At 38.7% G+C, this 6554-nt stretch overlaps 1 non-coding gene across 1 annotated transcript; it reads left to right on the top strand.

The window, feature by feature from the left end:
- The first annotated feature begins 5414 nt into the window (after positions 1 to 5414).
- Positions 5415 to 5517, top strand: LOC114702481. The gene has a single exon (XR_003735999.1). It is a non-coding gene; the product is annotated as a U6 spliceosomal RNA (small nuclear RNA).
- The last annotated feature ends 1037 nt before the right edge of the window (positions 5518 to 6554 follow it).

Raw genomic sequence — 6554 nt, 5'->3', positions numbered from 1 at the left:
TGGAGTTCTCCTATCTGCTTATTTACCACCCCTTGATCTATGATCGTTTTTTCAAGGCACAATTGACAAGTAAAAATAATCGTCCCCATTACCCCAATAGATTGCATTAAAAAACATTCCTACATCTTTATAATTAAATATGGACACTGGGGACACTTTTTTCAAAAAGAATGAGTAGACCTGTAGGTAAGAAGAAACATATACCCTAAGGCAGAGGAAGAGTACGAATTAATGTAAGAAAGAAAATACATAAAGTGTTATCAGAAAACAGGTTCACTAAGAGTATTTATAAGTAATTTGCTTAATCCATTTTTATTGAGTTTTTCTTATATGCAAGACAAATAATGCAGAAATCAGATTTCTCATCATTGTCTAGCATGTCTTTAAATGGGAGCCATGAAGAAAACTGGGATGACTGGGCAAGACTATTTCTAGATGAACCCAGGATAGTCCACACTGATTAGAATGTACTTTCCAAAGCACTCACAGAGTCTTTTTATTTATTCAGTCTAGAATCAAGCTTGAGATCACCAACAAAATATCAGTGGATGGTTTGCTGTATATTTTCCCTTTGCAAAAATCAGGCAACTGTTTGATCTCTGTCTTTTGTGATTTTTCAATCTTCTGTGATTATTAAAGTTTCCTTGGTTTGAATCAATAATCTAATTTGCAAGCTTTCTCATTACCTTAAGATGTAGTTAAATAATTATCAAAACACACATTTATTGAGGATTCTGTGCTCTGGTAGAGCTCTGAGTTATGAACGGTGAACAGTAAATAATGCTTGGGCTCAAAGATTTGACCCTCTTACTGAATAGTAATTAATTACAATAAATCATGTTACAAGCTAGCACATGGTATTGTAGATGCCTGTGGCAGATGGAAACCCTCACAGAAGTGGTGGTAGTGTCATTGTGTAGGCCAGCCCCCAGGAGGTGTGACCGAGAGGTTTGTAACATCCTTCTCAATTATTTTAGACTTCAAAGTCCTCATTACAGCCCAATTCTGCCTTTTTGCTCAGGCTGTGATGTTTCAAAGAAGCCAAGTAATTGTTAAGTTTTACTGTTTCTCACCATCTGATTCTGCCCTGTCTTAGTAGTCTATGAAATGTTCATCACTTTGTTCCGATGCAGATTAACTCTTTTCCATCCTTCCTCTGTTGTTGCTTTAAGCAATTGTTTTGATTCCTTCTCCCTGAAACAATTCCTTTTCTCCCTTCTCTTCTTCTTGTGAAATACTTGATTTATTGATTCCCCCTTGTTTCTGTACTTTTTAATCTCTTATACACAAACTAGAAAAAATGAAAACAATTGATTATTGCGAGAAGTTAGTATGAAAAAAGCAATTGAAAATACATATTAAGAAAAAGAATATTGAAAACACATGTCTTGTCATCACATGCCTTTGTGGATATCTTTATGTACATTTACACACATGGAATCAAGTGGACTCTTTAGTTCATGTGTGGTGCTAGCATTCAAACTCAGGGATTGCACACTAAACATGTGGTCTACTATTGAGCTAGACTACCAGTCCAAGTGTACTCTCTTGTTACCTGTGATTCTCACTGACCTTATATCATGTTCGTGTATAAGCTGGATTTGAATGATTCAATTAGTCATTCATGGTTGGAAATCGAAAATAGCCTTCAGAGGAGAGCCTTGCAACTAAATCTTTGAATAGAGTTATAAAGTATTATGAAAAGTCTAGAGATAATAGTTATTGAAAAGCATATTTCAATAGCTGATATGGCTCTTTAAAATTGGTTCCTCCAAGCAGTTGTCAATCAGTAAGTGCTGGGGGAGGGAAATCCAGTATTCTTTAAGGATGAGGTGCTTGAGAGACTAACCCGTGCTCTAGTAGCTGGTCTTAAACCTATGCACATTAAGACTAAGTAGACTTTGTGGGTTTTAAAAAAATCAAAGCACATGAAGTTATGAGGAAGCTGTGGATGGATGAGGGTAGAAGAGGACTTGTAGAACAGATAATACTGGGTAGATTTGATTAAAACATATTATAGGTATGTATAAAATTCTCAAACAACAAAAAGGAGGACTAATTATTCCTTCATTGAATGTGTGTAGGAAGGCCAGAGGTCGAAATGGAGTGCTTGCATTAATAACTCATTTTCTACTTTATTTTTTGAGACAGTCTCTTTCTCTTACTGAACCCAGAACTTACTGATTTTACAAGACTAGCTGGCCAGCAAGCTCCAGAGATCTTTGTATCTCTGTTCCCCAATGCTGTGATTCCAGGCATGTGCTTCCATGGCCAACAATTATATCTTTTTAACCTGGGTGCTGGTGATCTGAATCTGGTACTTATGCATAAGTATCCTTATCATAAGGATTTCAGAGGACTGAGTGTGACAATCCTTAATAATAGCTAACTTAGAAAGGCTATGATAATTAATTAATATATGTACTTAGAAAAATAAAGTAATTTTATTCCAAAAGAGTACCTTTCAGAAGCATAGTGAACCTGTCTCCTTTCTGCTTCCCCTGTTATGATGTACTGCTCAGACAGGCATGGTGGGGGAGGCCCAGATGAAAGTTTGTTGTCATGGTCACCACTGATGAATTTCTGTTTCGGAGGACCTCACAAAAGGATGCTAGCAGACTGAAACGATGGTTTAAAATACTCGTCTGAACCATGCTCAAGTGGAAGGCAACACATGCTAGAGCATTTGGGCAGCACGAATTGGCCTTGCTGGGGAAGGAAAAAAAAGGACACAAAGTTTGCAGGGAAGGAAGAGGGTGGGTCTTGGGAGAGGTGGGGTGGTAGGCTGAATATGATTACAACACATTGTATGAGATTCTCAAAGAACTAATCAAAACTTTAAAATGACTTTTGTCAGTGTTTCTGAGATTAAAGATGCTTTTGGCTCTAAGATGTATATGTGAATTGCCTTTAATTTTTTAATCATCTTGCTCATGGTTTTCTTCTCTTCCTCACTACTCTCCCCCCCCCACCCCCACCCCCATCAAGCTTTCTGAAGCTAAACTGTGTGGGGTTTTGTTGTTGTTGTTATTGCTTTGGAAATTGAACTGAGGATAGTGGGATTTATACAGATGCCATTAAAAGTGCACCTGCCAGGGTCTAGTTTGAAGGGATGTGATGTGCAGCCTCTCTGTGGAAATGGCCCTCATGTTGTGTATGCTGTTAAGGTAGGGTGAGAGGGACCTGTGTCACAGGGACCTGTACTCAAATCTAGATTTGTCATTTACTAAAATGGCAAACTATTTAATCTCCATGTGCCCACCCCCTTCCTCCATTAATGTGAGACATGTGGATAATAGCAGTTCCCTCATTATACTGCTGGAAGATGAAAATAAATGACAACAAAGGTCTGTCTCTAATTCATTCTTCCTGTTCTGACAGAATGACTCAGAAGACAGAAGCATAGATGGATATTGGGAGATAAATGTGTTTTAACCTCAGGACATTTTTTTTTTTTCCTGGAAATGTTTCTTGTCATTTAAGATCAGCCTGCAAAGCGCTGGATTTCTCCCTTTACACTGTCATGTCGGTTGTAAAATGTTCAAAGTTATCTCCAGTGATATGGATTTGCCAGTCATCATAGATGCTGAGAAAAGCAATATCACTGAGACAATGATTTTGAGATTTTCAAAGAACCAAATTGCCATGAAAGGTGCAGTGAGCGATACAAAGCTGCTGCAGCCGCCGCCGCCAGGTGCATTCCTGTCATGCTACCCAGGCTGATTGAAATATTGATTCTGACTGGTGGATGGGTTTAGATTTCAGGCCTAGATAAAATCACAGAGAGACAGTAATTAAGCAGTGGAAATTGAGTGTCCAGAGGAGCTAATCTCAATATAGGCATTACAGAGATATAATGTGAAATGATTTGTTACTACTGGTTTTGGGGAGGGTGTGGGTACAAGTGTAGACTTGGATATTTGCAGGGTGTTTTTACACAGAGCAGGAGTCTGGCTTGCAGGGCCAGCATGGCTGCTTAACTTAGCCTGTCTGCTCAGTATTCAGCCTCACCGAGGATAGTTTAACTGTCTGCACTAAATTTCCTTTGCTTGTAAAATAAGGTTGTTGATAAAAATCTGGCCTCTGAAGGGTTTGGGAAATATAAATGACTCAATGCATGTGAAGTGGTTAGCACATAGAATGATTCAAACTGTCACTATTATGAAGGGGTAAGCCTAGGCCAATGCCAGAGACTTGGCTTCTAACTCCACCCTCAACAGGCTAGCATTTGGATGCTTATGTAATATGTTTTTCCTTCTGAGCCACATTTCCTTGATAGAAAAAAGCGAGGATCAAGATAGCATGGAAAATAGCTCCCAGTTTCAGGTGTGACCATGCAATGCAAGGCATGCTTTTATGTTTTTTTTTTAATGCAGAATTAATTAGAAAAATATAAATTTAGTCTTGTTAGAAATAAGCTTATCCCCGTGTCTTGTTTGTTTCTTCTTGTCCTTATGAATGAATATGTCTGTGTGCCTGTATGTGCACGTGTATATGTATATGTGTTCATTTGTATGTGTCTCTCTCTCTGTGTGACATGTGTTTCTCACTCATTTCCATCTTACGTTTTGAATCAGGGTCTCTCACTGAGCCTGTGTCAGGGTCTCTCACTGAGCCTACAGCTTGCTTGTTCAGTTAGGCTGGCTGAGTCACAAGGCCCAGAGATCTGCCTGTCTTCCATGTTAAAGATTCCAATTCATGCCAGCTGACCTAGCATTTACATGAGTGCTAGAGACAGAAGTCGGGTGACTGTGCTTCTTTATGAGCTTTCATTGACCAAGCCGTCTCCCCAACTTTCTAATTTTTAAAGATTGCTCTTAGGAATATAGTTCTTGGAACCTTGTAAAATGGGAATGATACAAAAAGAAAAGAATGAACAAACACAAAGCATTGTGCTAACTCTGAGCAACAGATTCTCATTAAATATTTAAGTGTTTAAATTTAAAAAAAAAGTAGAGCCTTTGATTAAGAGAATGTGCTGATCGTGTTTAACATGATGTTCATGAATTAGACTGTGGCCCTGTGGTCTGTTCTGACAGAAGGGGACCCAAAGGCACAATTCTGAGAGAAAGTGTGTGTGTGTGTGTGTGTGTGTGTGTGTGTGTATGTGTGTGTGTCTGTGTGTGTGTGTGTGTGTGTGTATACACAGTTATGTCCGTTTGTCTCTCTGTTTACAAAAAAATTTCTCTTTAGGATCATTTTTTTCTGTTTCATATGAAAATGATAAACTTAATATTATTTTGTCTGTGCATGACAAGTTATGTCAATTCTAAATCATAAAAGCTTAGTGCTTGTTATATGGCTTGTGGATTAATATGAAGAAATTTAGTACAAGTCTATACTCTTTTTTCTTCATAGAGAAACTTACAGAATGTATTCTTACCTTATATAATGTGACATTTATTTCCCCATGCTTGCTTTGGCAGCACATATACTAAAATTGGAACAATACAGAGAAGATTAGTATGATCATAGTGCAAGGATGACATGCAAATTTGTGAAGTATTCCATAATTTTTCAGGTAGGGAGAGAAGAGAGGGATGAAGGAGAGAATATGGGGAGAGAGAGCTAAAAATTAAAGGTCTTTTGAGGTGTAGTATAGAAACCTAATAGTGTAGGAACTCCCTAAAATATATACATATATGAAGTCAATCTAACAAAAATCACCAAATGATTGAGGAGACAGAGCCCTAACAAGCCATCTCTTGTCAACAAGTTAAGCTCCTAATACCAGGATTGGGTTATATCTAATTGAGCTGTTGGCCAAAGGGCTCCCATGGGAATTCCCAAATAACCTAGCTGTTGTCAAGCCTATGCATTGCTCTCAGCAAACTGACCACAAGGTTATATCGCTGAAGACAATACCTATGCAACTCATTAAACGTGGGGAAGTCAAACAGGTGCTTACATAAAGCCTTTACTCACCTCTGTGTTCCATGTCTTTGGTATTGGAAGGTCCTTTGCATGCTCCCAAAAGAGCAATGTAAACACTAACCCAGCCACAAACTCTTTGATCTAGAACAGCATCCTGCCTGCAAGATATGTTAATGCGATGGTGGCGTAAAGCCTGTGGGAGCAACCAGCCAATGTCTGATTTAGCTTAAGGCCCGCTTCACAGAATGGAACCCATACCTGACCCTGCCTGGGTGATCAAAAACCTGAGACTAGATAGCCCAGGGACACAGAGTAAAACCAAATACGATTGTTCTAAATAAAGTAGCAATAAAATGACTCCTAATGGCATTCTACTATACTCAGAGATCAATACCTTGCTCAGATGCAGACGAATTTCTAAATGGTCTTATTAAATAAAAAACACAGAGCCAGAACTTTGGGTTAAAGCCTTAGAGATCAGGGAAATAGTGAGAGCCACCAGCCAATCTTACCTCACCAACTCTGCAGCTTTCAAATGGTGCAACTTCCTGTCTACCCAGGCTTTATATGCCTTGCTTTTCTGCCCTCTCATTGGCTCTTTTATCCCAGCTACCTCACTTCCTCTTTCTACACAGCCGTCACTTTCTGTCTATCTGTACAGACCTCCAGGTCTCTATGGT

This window comes from Peromyscus leucopus, chromosome 1 (genome assembly GCF_004664715.2).
Source record: "Peromyscus leucopus breed LL Stock chromosome 1, UCI_PerLeu_2.1, whole genome shotgun sequence".
Lineage (NCBI taxonomy): Eukaryota > Metazoa > Chordata > Mammalia > Rodentia > Cricetidae > Peromyscus > Peromyscus leucopus.
This window is presented reverse-complemented; position numbering and strand designations above follow the sequence as displayed.